The sequence below is a fragment of the Armigeres subalbatus genome, unplaced genomic scaffold (genome assembly GCF_024139115.2).
Source record: "Armigeres subalbatus isolate Guangzhou_Male unplaced genomic scaffold, GZ_Asu_2 Contig299, whole genome shotgun sequence".
NCBI classification, from domain to species: domain Eukaryota; kingdom Metazoa; phylum Arthropoda; class Insecta; order Diptera; family Culicidae; genus Armigeres; species Armigeres subalbatus.
In genome coordinates this window covers 46157-66090 of record NW_026943040.1, presented here as the reverse complement: position 1 = coordinate 66090, position 19934 = coordinate 46157, and the positions used below count along the sequence as shown (strand labels likewise).

Below are 19934 nucleotides of genomic sequence, written 5' to 3'. Positions count from 1 at the left end.
AAACGTTTTTTGCGAACTCGATCCATTAATGTTAACTCATTTTTAATAGCTTTGATTGGTATATTAATTCAAATATTTGTAGGATTTTTTCCATCTTTGAGAGAATTTTATTCATGATCACCGGTATGAAATTTCCCTGATTATGTCGAATTCCCTGTGATTCCAGGTTTTTCCAGGTGAGCAGTGTTGGTAAAACTCAAAATCTCAAAACTCATGGATGATTCAAATCAAGCGAGTTGATATGCACCAACTCAGCACCTAAAACTCATGGATGAATTGAATCATCCATTTGAATCATCGTAGGTTTCTTTTGTTCTCCTTCGTTAAAAACAATGAATTGACGTTTGTCTAAAAATAGACACTCTTCTATGTATAAGCAATATTGCCCCAAATTGATTTCAAATGCGTTTTTAAACCAAAATGATTTTTTGGCAAATGAGTGAAATGATGCGTTTTAGCATGAAAAATTCAAGCGTGATGCATTCCTTTAAAATCGCAGACGATTTCGTTCGCTCTGGAGCGCTCGTTGATTGAGATTTATGAGTGATTTTACCAACACTGCAGGTGAGGAGAAATTCCTGATAATTGGTTTTCCAGGTTTTCCAGATAGTAGACACCCTGTAATAGAGACACTGTTTCGCGCAATACAAGTTTTATTCATTTCCTAAGTCAACAATTTTGTTTTATCACTAACAGAACTATCTAGATATTCATAATATTGTTCCATAGTAATTACTCCCAGGGTTTGCAGAAATCGCTCTCAATAGATAACGAACGACGATAAAAGAATGGAAAAAAACTGTTCCGAATCATAACAAGCCATGATAACAAATTTAACAACTTGATACAGCGTAGCATCGGATAGGCAGCCCCAGAAAAATGGTGATTCTCGCTTTGTTTTGCTCCTTTCGTTTGTTACTGCAGAGCTGTGTAGAACAAGATGAAATGCATAATCAGAGCCAGTTCCCATTTGGAGCTTTCTAAAGAAATTTATCATGGGTATACATCCCGAATCAGTTCTCTATCATGACAGCTGGCGAAAAAGTTTCTCGTATGCTACATATCTATATGTATACAGAGATGATAAGTGAGAGACCTCTCTTTCTCTTTAGGATTCAAACCTGATTACTCCTTCTTGAAAAATGCTCATTCTTCAACTTTGATTGATGAGATGAGTGTGTGAAGTTAAATGCATTTCACAAATTCCTTGAATACACCAAACTTTTTATCAACTTGTTCTTAATCGATATTTTGTCTCTTTCAACCTTTTGTCCTTTTTGACCTTTTCCCTTTCGACCTGTTCGACCTTTTGTCCCTTTCGATATTTTTCCCTTTCAACCTTTTGCCTCTTTCAACCTTTTGTGCTTTTCGACCTTCTGTCCCTTTCGACGTTTTGTCCTTTCGACATTTTGTCCTTTCGACCTTTTGTCTTTCGACCTTTTTCATAGATTCAATAAATTCAGAATTACAACTCCAGCAATATTTATTTTGTTGGATTAGAAATTGGATTTTGGTGTTTATCAAAATCATAATTTAAATACAACATGTGACATTTCATATTTTGTGACTGGTTTTGAACGGAAGAAGCATCGTATCATCAGCCTGAACAATTAAATATTATGGATCAATAGGTTTGCTAAACTATTTGAATTTTATTTGGTACCATTTTTTCAATACTTTCCATTGATTCAAGCGCAATTGAAGCGTCATGTTCAGGTATCCCACAAATGGCAGTTCTATTGGTGACCTGTCAGACCTACGCCAGATTATATATCTAGTGACTTTATTACAAGACTCATACACTCGTGCTATTTTTTGTTTTTAATATACGTACACAGTATAAAAATATTACAGCATATGTGATGTAACAAAAAGGCTCGTTCGATTCGACTCATTTTCCATCACTTTTAAAATTACAAGTCGTCGTTACTATGGAGCTTGTATTCATATTGCGTACAAGAAAAAGTTGGATGTAAAATATGGGATCAATAATATAAATAGTGTAATTTTCAGAATTTTTAGCTGTGCAGCTCTTCAAGCTATTTATTTTTATACATATGCTTTGATCATTCATACAGCAAGTTGATCTCCGATGAATTTTTTCAATATTTTTATCAATTTTAACTTAAAAATAAGTTCTCACATGTAGAATTCCCTTCCCGTTCTTGATAAACCTGCATTGGGACACCGCGCTGGTATTGCTTAATTTTGTGAGTAGTTCCCACAGTAATTACTACGAATTGGCGTATTACCATTTGGAAAGAGGCGTCCAACATAGCTGTAGAGTCCTTAAGTTCCAATCAGTTACCATCTTATGACTCAATTGACCGCAGTGGATGATTTCAGTACCTGTTGACAGTACAGCACGAGCACTGGCTGTTGTCCTTCTGACATCATAAACAGTAAGAGGATATGACCTGTAGGGTCTGTCCCACTACATTCTGTGGGGGATAACATTGCAAGCCTATTGAACATTTGACACGACAGATACATTTTGATTGTAGTGAATATAATTAAAAAAATTGCCTTTTTGTTTTAGCATCTGGGCTGCTTGCTATAGCACATGTCTCGAAAATGGACAAATTGATAAAATTCGAAAAATAATCCACGGGACTCGAACTCCTAACCTCCTCTCTTTGTTAGGCGTGATAACCTCTACTCGAGATCCAAAGGTCAAGTTTGCGGAACTGGAGGTTAGTACTCATTCTGATGGCTTTTCCGTAAACATGACCTTTAAGATTTTATTGTGAGGCTAGGGGTTATCACGCCTAGAGAGGTTGAGGTTTGAGTCCTCGACACGATGGATTTTTTTGTAAATCTCATATCATTGTCCATTTTCAAACTTCCTTTCGTATGCGCACCACATGATATTAACAAAAAATATGATATTCACACCGCCGATTTGCCGAATATGATTCGCCTGTTACATGCAGCCTGTATTTCAATCTTTCTAATCGTCTGCTGCTGATTTTGGGAGATGTCCAAAATCAGCTCTTTGCGATCAAAACTTGTCTTGCCAAAAATTGAAGACGAAACTGACTAATGTTAACCCTTGTCCCGTAAAGCTGGAGATCACTGTAATGTTTTGACGTTAGATCTACCAAACCGAGCTTAGCCTAATCCATTTTCGAGCTAGGGCAATAGTTGTAGTAATTCAGGGGTTCATCGTATATAGTTCTCTATACCAATGTCATTTTGAAGTTTACTAAAATTACTTTACCCTGCAGATGGTTCAAAGACTCAAATTCCTCTTGTCTAGGCTAAACTGATGCAGCAGAACAGCTTTTCTAGTAATTATGAAAAAACCTCGAGTCATTGTCCTAGGCTGAACTGACTGCTGGAAAAAACGAGTAAGGGACTTAAATACGTACTAACTTTTCAAAACTGGTAGCATTGGTAAGAAAATTATTTCGAGCTTTTAGTGGAATGTCTTCACTTGTGATAATACGAGTTTATGACAAGTGACAACTCGTCTTATGACAAGTGAAGCAATGGTAGTTCGAGGAACATGATATCGCTTGAGACCTAATAAATTATCTAGATTGAAATGGTTTTGAGATAGATCTAAATCCCGGTTTTGTTGTTTTCTGATATTCTAGAAACAAGACATGGATATGGCTAGGCCTTCGATGCATGGCAAATAATAGTATTAGCGCGTAGATTGCTCACTGTGGAGGGTCTAGCGGGACCGTGTCATGATGCTCTTGAGAAAACAAAACAAGAACTGTACCGAACAACAACAAACCGAAAATCGTTTATTTTAATGAATTTAATGGTTATTAACGTTAAAAATATTATCGACGATTTCTAAAAATCGCCTTGATCAAGGATTAAGATCACGACGAATAAAAATTTTCGAAAACGAACGAAATGCCATTCGAAAATTATAGTGGCCTGTTTAAACCTGAGAGTTTGTCATGCTAATTTACCTGAGCTTTGGTTTTGTAGAAGATTCTTTGAAAATTTGGCCTTTTGGAAATGTGTTGAAAAAGGTATGTAGATATTATATTAGTTACAGAGAATAAACATTTTTGAGGAATTTGTTAGCATTAAGTTTCAGCCATATCAAAAGTTCATAACAATTTTCATGTCAATGTGAGATGTCATAGTTTTCAATCTTCTATAATGTTTAAACAGATTTTGTCGATTTTGTATGTGTCCTTGTCACGGTTTCGGATACTACATAGATACTTTTGATTAATCAACATATTCAAACAGTGATAGGTACACCAGGCGATTAAAATGCGGGGTAAGTTGAACAGTACTGTAATTTAGATGAGGAACTGACGATGCTCTGATTATTTTTCAACAAACTACTCCCCTAGACGCATCTTCTGACTGCCATGCCCGGAAGATTGCAGCTTTAACAATTCCTGTTATTGTTTTTTTCGCCTTTGCAAAATCCAAACCAAATATTTGACGTGCCAATGAAACAGGTCTTAAACGATGTTTGAAGAGTTTTTCATAAAATTTTCACGGAGATAATCATTCAATGTTGAATAAGCATATTGAATATGAAAAATCGATGAAAGACCCGTTTTAATTTTTGTATTTTGGTTGTTTGATATTTCGCATGTTTAACTCATCGGGCAAATAGAAATGCGTGGTGCGGGCAAGTTGAAACAACGATTCAAAACGTCACCCTCGCAATTAAAAGTAATATTTTTTCCAGATGAAGGACCATGATGAAGGTCCGTAAATACATATATTCGGAAAACATAAATTTATAAATACATGACAAACTAAAATAACTGTAATAAATTTCCTCATTTCGTCATAATCAACCCTCTACAATCTCCACTAGAATGAAAAGGGTCCTGTTTAAAATGCAGTTTAGATTCTTAATCTACTGGGCACTGACTATCAGAAAAATAAAACATAGAGTATTAAACATTTCGTTAACTCCACCTTTCGCTTTCCCAGCTGCCTATTTCTCCAATCGAAGAGTTTATGAGAGATCTGCTTGATTAATTAATGTGCATTTATGAAGAACAACCGAATGATTCAATGCACAATATACAAGTGAAATAATGAACCATCCTGAATAGTAATCCAGTGGTCACCAGTAGTAGGAAATCAATTTGATAAATTTTCAGAAAGTGCGTTCTCAGAATTTGGTCTCTGAAAATTCTTGTGGCTTTGTTGTACACTGCCCTTATTCATATGAGTCACATGTCATTTTCTCCGCCAGTAATTTGTCGTTGAATTTTTCAACTTGTTTTATATGTAGAAATACAAAAAAACTAATAAATTTAAAAAAATGCTATTTTTCCAAAATTTTACATAATATTCTTTATTTGTATATATTGCTGTGGACAATTAAATAGACCATACTTAAGTTTATTTTTGTGTAAAATCAATGTATCAAAATCTGAATGCAATTTTTATGGAGTAAATATCAAGATGAGACAACAAAGGTGGGATTGTTTTCAAATTTCTAGAACAAAACTACTATTTTATCAGTTTTTCTTAAACAGGAGACAATCTTAAGCTAATTTCTGAAAGCAAATCAAAATCGTCAAAACTTACATGGACTCTTATGTGAATACTGGCAGTATTATAGTTACCTTTACAACCTTGTGCTTTTTGTCTCACTGAGTACATACATTTTGTTAATAATACGGCAAAACTAGTTTATGTCTGTATATAATGAGTATTCAACTTGCCCCGATACGGGGCAAGTTGAAAGACTGTCTGTCTAAAAAATAATTCAATATACAAAATATTTATAAAAAAGTTAGTTAAGGTTGCTTATTTTTATGCATAATCTTTGGCATGAACTAGCAAACACCAAACGGAATCAAAAATATCAAAGAGTGATTTTTTGCACCTCAATTTCAACTTTGAAAAACCGTTTCAACTTGCTGTTGTACCTTATGGAAATGCTAATATCATCTTCCAAACTTAGACGTACATGTTCATGAATCAGAGGCGGACGAGAGACGGACGCATGGAGAAAACAAACTGCAATAAAAATCCTATTCGACTAGATGCTGATGTCATATGTATTATAGAATGAAGCCGTGGTGAATTTCTTCACCACACGTTTATCTCATACATTTTAATAAGCCCAAATCTGGCGGAATGTTTTCTACAGTGCCGAAAATCAAAGATTGTTCAGCATAATTAAACGATCTACCATTATTTCAGCCCCATACGCGTTACTTTCATCTCTGCTGAAAAAATATTGGAAAACGTGGTTTACAAAATGGCCGATTTTCTGGCATTCTATAATCACCATAAGGAATTTGGAGACAGTACTAATCGATAGTAAATCCTTCTGCATGCGATGGCATAATGCAAATCAAGCCACCTTCCTTTTGTCGTGGAGATATATCAGCTTCACACTGATATCTTCCCTCCTTCATACGGAGTTTGGCAGAAGGAAGTCGTTCGATATGTGCCATCACAAATATGGCCTCCGCTCGCTTTCAAATCGACTTCTATGAAATCATTCTTCATGCCTGCCGTATCCTAACGGAACTATCAATTCTATACTTTCGCCTCTAATTCTATGCGAACATGTACGTCTAAGTTTGGAAGATGAGTAGTTTCCATTCATTTAAATCGTTTAACTTCACGTAAGTAATACACTCAAATCATTATTAAGCCATTTTACGAGACAGATTCGATCAGCTGATCGAAATTTTGAGTAACGCTCGTCTTTGTTTTGGTAAATTTACTGAAAACCATCATCAATTCGTCATCATCATCATCATTTCAATCCATTTTCAAATGTTCCTTGTAAAATGTAAATATTGTGTTTGGTCTCCTGTCATTTGAGTTTTCTATAAAATGGCTTAATAATATTCAAACAGGTCTGAACTGGAACTAAAGATTGCAAATGAAACCCAGAAAGCATTCAAAGTCATACTGATTGATGACAACTTTTAATGAAGCGTTGATAAGCATAATAATTCCTACCGCAAATGATCAATGATGTTACCCATTAAGGCTCCAAACTAGATCTACCATTCAATTTTAGCTAAATCTCATGCTTTTCACACTGATTGACATCATACACCGTAGCAGAACCCTCTAAAACACAATAATCATATAGAGTCAACAACATTGCCATCAGAATACGAAGATTAAAATTAAAAGCACTTTAATTGGACACAGGTTATGCATAAGTTTAGAATTGTTTACCGTTACCCACATGTAATTTAAATGTAAATTTATATCTTCCGACCCTAGTGTTGATAACAGCTACCGGAAAGGAATAATAAGGAGTATAACAATGCGTGAAGGATTGGTGCGGGAATTGTTTGTGACTTTATGGAAACAAAGAATAAACTAAAGAACGATAATGGAAAATAAGCGGTAGACAGGTTAGGACTTGGAAAACAAGTGGAGTTAATTAGACAGTCAATGTGAAATGATAAGAGAGAATAGAGGAAAAACAAGAAAACTAGGGTTAAGAAAAGAAATGAAAACAGAACAAAAGAATGTGTAGATACAAAATTGAATAAAATTAAAACACTCACCGTAGATGCAAATTATATAATAATATTATTTACCATTGCATGATAAAGAGGATTTTGCCCCAAACCACCGAATATACTCTGGCCAGAAACACGCGCTGCTTTAGTTGTTGTTGTGGTAGTAATATTTTAAGCTAGTATGGTTGATAGGTAGGTGGTGATCCTTCGATTCGATTGTTGGTTTAGACAAATGGCGCGCAGTAGGCGAGGCTGTAACACGCACGCACAAATAAACTCGATTTGTTGTATGACCGGTTACACAAACACCGCTATCCAGATGATACGTTTGTTCCCTAGGGGCATGGTGGTCGTCTTTGAGAGGTTGGTCTATTGTTTGTTATCCGTGTTTCCGTTACAGCATTCCGTCCTCTCAGGCGAGCACCATACACGACCGTTACACCGCGTTAATTCTTGTAATGTGTCTGCGCCGAAAATGAATAAGTAAACCCGCCACGCCAATGCACACACCATACACACTTCACCAATTTCGTTGCTATCGTTTTGGTTCCGAGATTATGACAACACACAAACGGTGACAGTTCAAGCGCACTGCAACCAATCTGGGAGAAGGTTACTTGGCGAGAGCTTGTAGCACTGCCGATAAATGCGATGTGGATGGGCACATAAATATTAAAGTTTTAGTACAAGCATACGGTGAGGCAAAATTACTGATAAGAGGTAACTGCCTATGACTGATACACATTTGACTACTTTCTAAGCCGACCAAACTCAATACATTGTTGATGCAGGGTCCCTTCGAAGTTAATAATGCGTCCGAGTGGTCGTTGTATTAATTGGTTGCCTAATACACAATAGTCAGTGGCAGCTGGTTAAACGATTTGCTATTTGTACTTTTGTTTAGACCAGCGACAGATGACAGGCACAGACAGTACTTTTCGATCATAACCTATAACCGAAGAGTCTTTTTGCGACTAATAGGGACCTAAGATCATTCACGAGACTTCTAGGCGGAAGCGATGAAAGTGTTGCTGAAAGATAAGGCTCTATTGGTAATGAAAGAAGGTAATAGATGTTGGTAAATTCTTGTAATGAAGTTCGTTGAATATCAAAAATAAGGAAGTTCAATTTAGTGGATAACAAACTGGCGGTGTACAACCGGAATACTGTTATTTGCAACTATATACTTTATTCTGTAACTTTTAAACATTAATTCTATAAAATTTTACAAAAATAATGAAAGTGAACCACATTAATTAGTCTTTCAACCAATAGAAGCTTATAAACAGACCTAACCGAATAGCGATGCAGACAGAAAGGACAGAAGAGCAGATGGGTATAAATAAACTGCAACCACATTATGGATGTTTCATTTTGTTATATATTAAATTGTATTAAAGTTTCTCCGCTTATTAATAAAATATGAAAAAATAAATCGATGAAAAATATTAATTCTACTTGGTACATCTTTAAGCTTATTTACGGACACAATCTAAGAAAAATAAACAGACTATTTAGCTGAGCAAAAGATAAAATTGGTGTTCTCTTCAATTTAAAACAGACATAACAATATCTAAGTTTGCCTTTTTCGACCTCTAGCGCTCTGAAAACTGTGATCGATGCTGCCTCTACATTTCGGAAGACAGAAGTCGAAATTTCAAACACGAACCTTTTCGGTTTTTACTAATTTAAACAGCCCTCCAAACACAACCGATACATGGACGGTGCCATATCTTAATTCAGAAACAGAAATGTATTTTGAATATGAATGGTAAAGTTATAGAATAGTGATAGGAGTAGTGACAGATAGTAAAACAAACGATAATCCATAAAGTTTCAAATTAAAAAGTGCATCAACCACACATTCTTGCGTTCGAATTTCCGTTCTGCCTTTACAACATTTAATTATTACAAAACTATACTAAACAACAAATATCTCACTATATAAGAAAAAGTACGATTTAATCTTCGTTTGACCTTTTTCATTTTCCAAAAACGACAAGCTGCTGTAAATATTGCATAAATAAATGTAGTTATGACGTAGACTACATCTTTTAGTACGGTTCAAAGAAAAAGGAGACAATCCAGTTTCGTATTTGCACGCACAGTCGCGTTCCATCCAAACCGACACAGTTCCCTTTCACCGTCAGCTTTACCACATAAACTTCGTTTTCTTTTGTTTTAGGAAGACAAACAACAACAACAGTGTAAATTGTAATTAGAAGTTTGTGTGCGCAATGTTACGATAAGGAGGCCTTATCGCGAATTAGAATGTAGCTAGGGTGGCTGAATTTCATCTACAACAGAACGAGCAATGTGACAATGATGAAAAAGATGTAATCGCACTTTCAATGGTTTATAAGCGCGTTTCCTTCGGAAGACAAAAAATGCGATTAAGTAACCTTAATTAGTTTTCTGATGACCAATTTAATGCTTTTGAGTGTTAATAGAAAACAATCATGTCTCGAAATGCGTGTTGTGTTTTCTTTCGGTGCTTTTAATTGGAATATGTTTAGATAGTTGGTCTAAAATTAAGTACCTAATGTTACCTTGTAAACTAAATTTGATATATGTCGTGAATGTATTGCGTGTGTTTGATTCAGTGTACGGAAAAGGATAACAGTAACGGTTAAAAACAAAACTCAAAACTTAGTCCTTAAGTAATTTAGTCTTAGATTTTAGAATTCACTAACAAGGCATTTTAATCATATAAATGAAAATTCTAATCCTAACATTGCAAAAATATCAGTGATGAGCTGCAGATCCATCTCACACAAATGCTCATTCACGATTAATCCTTCTCCAGTCTATAATTCTCACCCTCTGGGATCCAGGCGCCTTACAACGAAATTATTTACATAACGATAGTAGCTATAATAATTCAACCCCGGTGTTTGATTTGTATGGATTTTTTATAGTAGGATGAGACCCAACTACTTATAAACACACAGCAGCAATCATTACTATTATATGAGGTACCCTCAACACGTTCCATTTGTGTTGGGGTGTAGGTGTTTTGATCACATGTAGCAGGTTGAAATTGAAACAACCAGATTAATGTTAATTCGTAGTAGGATTAGACTGTTCCATTTGTGTTTCTAGTTGCCGAAACCAAGTCAGATAGTGGAGAAGAAATCACGGTGGGAGGACAAGGGATTCATGTCATGTAAGCTCTTTCGCTTATGGAATGGTTTTGTGTATATAAAGAGTTCAATAATATATAAACAAAGTATTATTATTATATGTGAAATAGTGTATATGAATCATTTTCTAATAAGTACTTTTAGTAGCGTCTATTGATTGGAAGAGAGTCTTCTTTGTGAGTGCGTTTGATCAAACCGCGCTCTAAATGTCTTATAGTCAACAACTTTGTGTTCTAAATAACAGTAGCTGCATCAAAAGCAGTGGATGGAATGATTCGTTTTAGATATTACAGCGTATCTAACTATAAACTATTGGAATGATTTCACAATTTAATAAAAGGCAAGCTACTATAAAATAAATTGGTAATATTTAGTACAATTGACTAAATTGGTCATTAAAGACAACACTTCCCTAAAAATAATTTAACGTAATGCAACACCCTGCCTTCCATATGTGGGGATGGTAATAGGGCGTATAGAGAGCCGCCGTCGCAGCAGCGCCGCAGCCGCCTGATTACCGCCATAGAGCACGTTTCGTGCCCGTGGTTGCTGTTAGCTGGAGGTCGTTGCGAAACGCATTGTCGTAGGCGTGATGCTTGTAGGGGCTTAGCACTGGCGGCGTTGGCCGTCAAGGCAGCGCATGCTGTTGTTGAGCATTAGCGGCGCGGCCGAGTGGCTAATGTACCGGGATGCAATTCGGTTGGAGTAGCAATTGCGGTTAGGCACCGGTTGCTGCAGCAGCGGTGGCCGCTCCAGGAAAGTGCATTGGACTCATGCCTGGTGGCATGAAACCAACAGGGAATCCGCCGAGAACCATATGCCGTGGCATGAACACAAACTGCGGATATTGAGGCGAACACCCCCCTGCTAGGTGACTGGAATACCGCCAGCTCCTGGTTCATGTTAGCCATAGTAGGAGGTGGAGCGTGCGTGTGAGTCATTGAGTAGCCCCAGTGGATGGGTCATCGTCGTCGCCGTTGCAGGTAGGCGGGGCTTGCGTCACAGCGGCAGAATTTGCACCCGTCGAGTGGGTTGGGTGCATTGCAAGATGTTGACAAGTATTGCTCTTGTTGTTGGGCGGCTGCAGCGCGGCGCGGCACGAGCCATCAGACTATGCTGTGCTAAAATGAGCTTGCTGTTGTGCTATCATTTGGGGAGTGGAGGGGGATCGACGGTAGCGGAGGTGGAACAGATAACGGGGAACAGGCTTGCTGTGCTGATGAGTTTGTGTTGGCGGCTGTTGCGCGCATGAGTAACATACCGGGTGATAACAGCGCGCGCTTGGAGATATTCGTCGGTGCTGAATCCACCGTTCAGGACCATGTTCATATCGTCACCAGAACACTGAAACACTTCAATATATCGCTGCTTTTTACCGAACATCATGTTTTTATGGTGCTTTTGTTGAGCCGCTGGTGAGCGGCTGTCTCCGAATCCATTTGGATGAACGCTTCCCGTTAAACTGACCTGTACATAGCCACAAAATAACATTTTTTACCATCAACCAAATGTTAAAGAAATATCCCAAACACAATAAAAAAACATACAGCAACACCTACCTGTGCGTTGTAAACTAGATGCACTCCCTGGTAGACAATGTGCTATACAAAGTCCTCAAGATGTAAAATACTTTCCACCTTACTCGTACGGTAGCCCTCGTAATCAGACAGTTCTTCTCTGTACTAATCACATGCTGCGAGAGCAACGGCATCTCTGCACTGGTGCAATGCACAATCAATGTGGCCGCGGCTCGACGTCTTAGAATCCATCGACCTGTTCAGTACCTGTTATAGAAAAAAAATGTCACCATTAAAAGTCTCGTTTATCCTCTTTAATGTTCTTACCATAAACCTTCCTTCTAAGCAATATCAATTTTAAAACAATATCTCATTTGTACAAGTTAGTTCTAAAAAACTCCACAAGTATTTTCAACTCACCTGCTGAACCTCGGCTGTCGTTGCGGAACAGCTCAATATAGCGCTGTCCGATCGATTCCCGATGCTTGGACAACGCCTTCGGGGCATCAGTTTCCTGCGAAAATACAACGCATCTCCGGTAGCCCGACCATCTGGCTTTTCACGAACAGTATTCCATCGACCGTCCGCACGGTGCAGCTGTTTCGCCATTGGCAAAGAATCGAGCTCACATGAAATAACAACGATTGAATTGATTTCCTTCACACGTGGATGTCATACCGCATACCTACCACTTGTTTGGCGTGCAATCGTATGGAAGCCCTCGCACGAATGATGACCTGAGACTTGGAGAAACGCCTGCGCCTCATTGATGCTCCACCGGCGACGCTGGAAGTCTTCCCGGATGCGCGGTACACCTGGCAAGTAGAAATTTTCATTGTCCAAATGTAGTTAAAACTGAATCTATCAATCGATTTAGACAACGTACCTCAATGTACCGATTGCCAATGTGATGCTTGTGTCGTTTGAGCGCCATGTCACGTTGTTCCTGCAAACGAACCACTAATGCTTCGCCGTTACGCGCGCCCTGTGGCGATCAAAGCAGACACTCCACCTCTGAAAAAGCAGGCAAACAATTGAAAGAAGGTAAAAAACGAGATTAATCGAGTAATGAGGAATGATTTATTCTTGAAGTTGTCGAAGAAGATGATTCCGGTTATCAAAAATAAACATTCTCTCAGCAGTGCTGACACGGTGCTGACATTCTATATAGCCACAGCTGAGAATTGAATCTCAGAGCTTAATATTCATTCAACATTTGTATTGGTGGCAATACAACTTGCCTATGTCCATGAAGTCGAGAAAATGCCGTAATTCCAACGCTACCTTATCTTTACGCTGGAGAATGTCTGTTTTAAGTTTGAATAAATGTATGATGGATAAACCTTTCGTTGATGAACTACTTTTATTGTCTCGATGAGCGTTATTTCTTGTAAATATGAAAAAAAGTTGAAAGAATTAAAATTTCACGCTCGCATTCAGTTAGACTACGTGGTAGTTTGTGAGCTGAACGCCGTCCCTCGTTCCCCTACTAGGACTGACTAGAGCAATGGACTAGCCTATGATGGCCACTTGAAGATATCGTGTGCAGTAGTTAGATCTTTGCCGGAGTAATTGTTTAAATTTGCAGTTTATTATTATTGATAGGGTTTGAATCATTACAAATTCCCATAAAACAGAAAGAGCTCAAAGAGATCGTTTTAAAATTGTATTAGTCAATCACACCAATTTCTCAAATGACCCATCCGCTTCTACTGCATGCAAAAGCCAAACGTCGATCGGACGAATCCAACAATTCCGCAGACTAACATCATCAATAGGTAACGTATTGATGAATCTGTCAACTAACCTCATTCTCCTAGATCTTTTAGTGACTAAATGACTTCAAAAAATCATTACTCCTTTGTTTGCTTTCTAACCGCGGTATTTTTTTAACGTTATTAGAGTGATTTTTAAGTTTTAACAAAGTTCATCGCCCCACCGCTTTGTCGTTATGCACTTCAATAGACCGGTTAGATTCTAGTCTTTAAAACTGGAAGAGAATCACAATTATACCTTGTTCAGGAATAATCTCAGGTGAGTTTAGGTATTTTTTTAACCGATTGGCCGGCAATGCAGCAATCGGCGAAGACCACTACAACGAAAGGGATTAGCGATTTTAAACTCAGTTCGTTGAACTGCAAATCTCTCAACTTCATCGAGAGCACACGCATACTCACCGATGTGCTTAGGACCATGATTCGGCATCGTAGCGCTGAAGGAAAGTTTGTTGGAAGGGATCACATAGGTGTGAACTTTTGAGGTAATCATATCATCTACCAGAGCTGCGGCCACACGAGCTGGAGCTTTCTTAATGAGGGCGATATGCGCCGAAAGGCCAGATTCTTCAAGTTTAGCATCCTCTCAGCTCAGCCCACCTCCGGAAGCAGATGATGATAAGGACGCATTCTACGCTGCAGGAGCGTGAGTATCACGAATCTCAGGTTGCCAAGAGGAGGAGTTGAATAACGACTGTTAGAAAGTTCAACGCCCAGCGACTAACGAACGACGGCCTATGACGTAATTGATTTCGCTCATCCAATATGTGCCATTCGCAGCACCTACCACTTAGAGCCTTCCGTATCGGTACCTGGAGAAGTACCACTCACTATGGTCCAGGATACAGATTTACGAGAGATGAACTTTACGCCAAAACTATATTTTTTAGAAAAAACTGTTGTTCTAAAAATTGTTCGAAATAAGAGCATCATTATGGTTCTACCAAAAATAGGGCGGCCATCATATAAAAAAATTGAAAATATTTTTTATTTCTCAGAATATTGACATGTTATGTTCTACAAAGTTGTAGCGCACTAATTCAATCAATTTTGCAAAAACTTTTTCGTAGCTCTTAAGTTGCTGATTTAGGAACAATTTTACCTAATTGGATTAGGTTCCTCAAAAAACAATATTTTTAAGTGTTAGAGCTGTAGATTTTTATTTTCATTTCTCACAAATGTCACCTTCTCAGAAGACTTTTAAGGCTTTTCAAACGCGTGTTTTCTATAAGAATTCGTCTGTCTTTTTCCGTTGTCGAGTTATATTAATTTATTTGAAAAAACATGATTTAGTAAAATTGGAAAACTTGAGATAAAAAATAACGTATCTGAATTTTTGACATAATAAAGATATTAATTTATCTTTCAAATGCCGTGTAAACATATTTTTTTGGTCCCTAACGGAGATATCCTTTTTGAAAGAAAAAATGTAATTTTTGACAGAAAAACGATTCAACTTTTGATCGGAAAAAGATATTGATATTTACCATCAAAGTTGCATTTTTCGAGCTCTAAAGTCACCTGAAGACAACTTTTTCGAGAAATGATAAAACGAAAAAATTGAATCCAATACTGTTTTTTAGTATCACCTAATCATACAATATAAGATATGTAAAATTGTCCTATAATCCACAACTTAGATACAGAAAAAAGTTTTTTTTATAAATGATGTTTGAGATAAATCTACTGCTTCGTGTAAATTGATAAAATTACCTTATATAATAACAAAATCAAAAATCGATAACGTTCCTGATTGATGGACTGGCACATCTCCGACATTATCGACGCTTGGACATATCATGGCGCTAACATCGACTCTGACTACTATCTAGTGATGATTAAACAGCGTTGCTTAGGAAGGGGTGAAGCTCGACAAGGCCCTCTTGAGGTCTTTGGATACAGCAAAGCAGCCATTAACGAGAGTTGCGGAACAACATGATATGTGGTACAAAGTCGACGGAACGATGGTTCGAGGAAGAGTGCAGACAGATTCTGGAGGAAAGGACGCAGGCGGTCCGCTACAGGTACCCAGAAGATGGAAGTTAGACGGAAGGAGACAGCAGACCCGCCTTTTCAGGAAGAAAACCGCCTGGAAGCAGGAGTGCGAGGAGATGGAACAGCTGGCTGCCTTCTCAGAAACATCAGAAGCTGTACATCCCGCAAGGCTTCGTGCCGCGAGCCGAAATGTGCGGATAAGGATGGCACGCGACGAACGTGGTGATCGAAAGGTGGACAGCACTACGAGGAACATTTGGCGCTGAGAGTACAGGCGGTGAAAGTCAGGCAGCGGAGGAGGCTGATCGTTCAGCGGTGGAAGCCAACCATCCCACCTTGAGGGAAGTTAAGGATGCATCAACAGCTAAAGACCACAAAGCACTGGTAGAGATGGTATCGGAGCTAAGCTCATCAGATGGGCCCGGAAAAGCTGGCCCTTGCCACACAACTGATAGTCAGAATCTCGGAAACTGAACAGCTACCGGAGAGTGAAAGGAAGGGTTATATCCCCTCACAAGAAAGGCGACAAGCTGAATGTGAGAACTTTCGAGCGATCACCATCCTATAATGCCCTTCTAAAGTGATATCCCAGATCATCTTCCGTCGTCTGTCACCTTAGTGAACGAGTTTCGTGGGAAGTTATCAGCGGCTTCGTTAACGGCCGCAACGGTGGTTGTGGCAAAACGCATAGTGAAGACTTTTGGGTGAACACTCCAGTACGTTCGTGCGTTTAACATTGGCAGTGCTAGAAGGTGTCATGCGGAGGTCACGATTTTCAACAGATCCAGTCAATTTTATTTGTTTCCCGAATACATGGACATTGTCAGCGGAACATATGCGCAAGAGAGAGCAAAACTGTGCATCCGCCTGAAAACGTGAGCCACAAAAGTTGGACTGGTGGTGAAAGCGTCGGAACAAAGTACGTGCTGAAGCAGTGTTAGATAGACGGGGATACCTTCGCTCGAGGAGATCGGATGAATTCTCTACCTAGATCCTTGCCTAACCGCTAGTAATATAAGCTATTGATCGTAGCAAGAGAAACAAGGCACATCATCTAGTAAAGTCCGTGGCTACTACGGTCATGTACAAAACGCGAGTAAGACCGGTAGTCCCTCTGACATGAAAAATGATGCTCGAGGAACTTGGCAACACCGGCTCATTTTGGCGGTCAGATTATTAGAAGACGAGGGTGTGCGGCGGCGAAGGATGAATCATAAGCTCCATTGCTGTTTTGGCGAACTCAGTATCCAAAGAAGGTATAAAGCGGAAGCATACGTGGCAGGGCATGCTTCAATATGCCGGACACCTAGCCCTGCAAATATGGTGTTTGCTTCCCGATCCGGCATGGGTACGGCAGCGTGGAGCGCGTAGCAGAGATGTGACCAACGTATTTCAAAACGACTTGGCGAGCGTGGGGCGCATTCCGAGGATGGAGAGTGCGGCATCGAACTGCCAGGAGCGTCAACTTGTTATTCAGTGTCATCTGTTCAGATGTAGACTAAATAATGAAATAGCTTATTCAAGACTCCTGAGGACGAGTTCCACGGTTTTCAGAGGATCTATAGATCCTAGGACCTTTTATTTGTAATCTGAAGCCATTACCTCTACGGACGTATGTCAAACGAATGGAACTATAATACTTGAGTATTATAAACTATCCGACATGGATGCGACTCTTCAAGAAGACTCTACAGACTTCAGGGCATAAGTGAAAAATCTGGATAACATAGAATCTGGCACATAAGTCTTACTATAAAGTTACCTCACACTGAGGAGCAGGGTCGCTGAAATACTGTGGGAACGCGTCCAAACCATTTTCTTCGTGCCTCGAAATCTTCTCAATTGATAGGTTTTGTAGGAATCATCATAAGTTTGACATACCGCAAAGATGGGATTGAACACATCAATAAATATCACGGTTGAGGAATCAAGTTCTCCGGAACCTGTTCGCACCCATGTACACTCGAACAGACTCTTATTCCAAGCATGTTCTTCAGCAATCATGAAGTTTGACACAAATTAGTGTCGATCATCAAAAAAGTGACCCTTGCCGGGGAACCATTCCGAATACTGTTTCCTGTCCGAACCACACATGTGCCTTTGGAATGAGTGCCAGGAAACCTGTCAGACCCACCCTGAGCTTGAAATAGGCTTTATTGATTGATTTGGATTATATCAATCGTATCACGGCTGTAAGTCTGCAAATTTGTTGTGCATGGACTGACATGTACGAAAGCCGTTGAAAGTTTCTGAAAGTACCAAATAAGACAGGCTGAATCAAAAGTTATTCCAGGAAGATGGTTAGAGGCAAAGAGTAGAACCAGAAGAAAAGAACTTTTGATGAGTCCGAATATATGTAGAAGGTTCAACCACTAAGAGCAATGGGATCTGGAAAATTTATTGCTAGAAATGTTATTAATTAAATAATGCGATCACGTACGCGCGTATTCAATTATAATAATTATTTTTCAACTGGAAAACTACGTTGCACTTGAATTAAAATAAAGATTTTATTTGTCCAACGTTTTGATACGGGGTTAAACGTTGGACAAATAAAAAATCTTGTTTTTAATCCTCAAAACTCGTAGTTAAAACTTAATAAACAGTCGACCATTCAAGTAAATAATTATTATTTGTAAATTCGCCTAAAAGTGTTATATGTCTTGCAAGGGCGTGGTCGGTGTAGGTATCGATGGAGATGTATCGAGAGTCGTAGGCAAATATTCGATTCTTGCACTAGTGCATTATACCATAAGGACATCACATCACCACAAAATGTGTAATGATCAGTGAACCATATCTCTATATGACGTGTTGGTAGAATCATGCTCTAATCTCTACTCCTGCATCCTCATGCGCGATCTGACTCGGTTTGCGATTCGACATGGAGAACATTGGGAAGTTTTTGCACGGAAAGTCGCATCCGTTCCGCCCATTCGCTGAAAAATAATTTCGCCCAAAAAGATGTCAAACCCAATCGAAACTTATTTTATGTTTCGTTGGATTTATTATCCATTGTTTTAAGCAAAGAAAAGTTATTCCGACGAATTTAATAAAGAAGAATCTACAAAATGCACCAATGATTAAACTCGCGAATGAATCATGGACGATTCCCGACCATGGATCAGTGGGGTTTGCCTCGCTTACTGATTTGGGAATCGTGGATGAGATTTGAGAGTGAGTTTTTGCCACTGCATATGACAGTATACACCTTTAATCTCCTCCAAATTAAGAAGGAACCAAATTAAGACCAGTGCCTAACTGGTACATGTTTCATTATTATGTATTAAACAATTTTGGTACTATACGATTTACATGCGGTTTTTCAATTGTGTCTCACATATGAACTGTACCTATATGTTCTATATATGGAGTTTTAAAAATATTTGTTCTTAACTATGGCGACTTTGACATTTACCATTCCCTAGGTTTTATCTTCGCAGATCCATCTACGAATTATGACCATAGTTCATACCATATTTTATTTGTCAAAGTTGTATGTTGGAATGCTCCAATCACCACTATTGTTATGAATTCAGTTGAAAATGGTAATATCATATGTATAAAGTGAAATAAACCAAATTATTGTCATTTTAAACCATGTTTTACCTTTATCGTCTTTTTTAAACTCGTCCACTGTACGGCAGTAGTGTTTCTCTCGAATTTTCTCAGGAAACTGTATAGAATATTCAAGAGATTTCCGAGCTACTCTTCAGATTTTCTTAGGAAAATATTTGATATTTCTTCAAAAAATCTCTGGATTTTAAGAAAAACTATTATTGATCGAAGAATTCTTTAACATCTCTTTGGAATATTCTTTGCACATTATCTCATGAAATTCTTTCTGCAAAAACCCGAGATTGTTTCCTAATTACCGAAATGTTGCTCGGCAATCCGAAAATTTCCTCTCAGAAGTTGTTCGGTAACCTTTGAAAATTCTACGAAATTGTCTAGTATATAAATGGAGTTTTCAGTAACAAGAAATTAGTAAAAACTTTCGATGTGATAGTGAACATTGTTCCATTGTAATGTATAAAGGAAGCATTAGTGGTCCTGAATTCG

At 38.3% G+C, this 19934-nt stretch overlaps 1 pseudogene; it reads right to left on the bottom strand.

Annotated features, from left to right (window-relative positions):
• Positions 1–19934, bottom strand: part of LOC134203954 (RNA-binding protein fusilli-like) — a 46172-nt pseudogene that overhangs the window by 10598 nt on the left and 15640 nt on the right.